Source organism: Arachis hypogaea, chromosome 9, assembly GCF_003086295.3.
Source record: "Arachis hypogaea cultivar Tifrunner chromosome 9, arahy.Tifrunner.gnm2.J5K5, whole genome shotgun sequence".
Lineage (NCBI taxonomy): Eukaryota > Viridiplantae > Streptophyta > Magnoliopsida > Fabales > Fabaceae > Arachis > Arachis hypogaea.
The window spans coordinates 96,470,817-96,472,211 of NC_092044.1; the positions used below are offsets into that span (position 1 = coordinate 96,470,817).

At 37.5% G+C, this 1,395-nt stretch overlaps 1 non-coding gene across 1 annotated transcript; it reads right to left on the bottom strand.

The window, feature by feature from the left end:
* Positions 1–1,054: 1,054 nt before the first annotated feature.
* On the bottom strand, positions 1,055–1,162 carry LOC112713562 (small nucleolar RNA R71). Its single transcript, XR_003158533.1, has one exon. It is a non-coding gene; the product is annotated as a small nucleolar RNA R71 (small nucleolar RNA).
* Between the last annotated feature and the right edge of the window lie 233 nt (positions 1,163–1,395).

Genomic DNA, 1,395 nt, shown 5'->3' on the forward strand with positions numbered 1-1,395 from the left:
AACATTTCAAGTATGTTGCCTTTTCTGTTGAGAGAGGTTTAATGTTTGAATCATATCTTTTCTTGATAGCCAAGTCATTAATTTTCAAAATCAAATCTTTTTTTAAAATGTTTTTCAAATCATATCTTCTCAATCACATCTTTTTAAAACCAATCATATCTTCTTAACCACATCTTTTTCAAAATAAATCAAATCTTTTTGATTTCTAAATTCAAAATCTTTTTCAAACATCACTTTACTTCTTTCCCACTTTTATTTTCGAAAATCAATTAGTGTTTTTCAAAATATTTTCAAAATCTTTCACTTAATTTTCGAAAATTACTTCCCTTCTTCTCACATCCTTCTATTTATGGACTAACACTATTCCTTAATGTAAAATTTGAACTCCATCTTCTTTGATAAGTTCGAATTTTCTACTTCTGCCTTCTATTTTTCTTTTCCTCTGACACCTCAAGGAATCTCTATACTGTGACATAGAGGATTCCATAGTTTCTTGTTCTCTTCTCTTTCTTATGAGCAGGAGCAAGGACAAAAGCATTCTTGTTGAGGCTGACCCTGACCTGAAAGGACCTTGAAGCGAAAGCTAAGAGAAGCTAAGGCACAACTCTCTGTAGAGGACCTGACCGAATTCTTCAAAGAAGAAGAACACATGGCAGCCGAAAACAACAACAATGCCAACAATGCAAGGAAGGTGCTGGGTGACTTTACTGCACCTACTCCCGACTTCTATGGGAGAAGCATCTCTATCCCTGCCATTGGAGCAAACAACTTTGAGCTTAAGCCTCAATTAGTTTCTCTAATGCAACAGAATTGCAAGTTCCATGGACTTCCATTGGAAGATCCTCATCAGTTTTTAGCTGAGTTCTTGCAAATCTGCGACACTGTCAAGACCAATGGGGTTGACCCTAAGGTCTATAGACTTATGCTATTCCCTTTTGCTGTAAGAGACAGAGCTAGGACATGGTTGGACTCACAACCTAAAGAAAGCCTGAACTCTTGGGAAAAGCTAGTCAATGCCTTCTTGGCAAAGTTCTTTCCACCTCAAAAATTGAGTAAGCTTAGAGTGGAAGTCCAAACCTTCAGACAGAAGGAAGGAGAATCCCTCTATGAAGCTTGGGAAAGATACAAACAATTAATCAGAAAGTGTCCCACTGATATGCTTTCTGAATGGAGCATCATAGGTATTTTCTATGATGGTCTCTCTGAACTATCCAAGATGTCTTTGGATAGCTCTGCTGGAGGATCTCTTCATCTGAAGAAGACGCCTACAGAAGCTCAAGAGCTGATTGAAATGGTTGCAAATAACCAATTCATGTACACTTCTGAAAGGAATCCTGTGAACAATGGGACTAGTCAGAAGAAAGGAGTTCTTGAGATTGACACTCTGAATGCCAT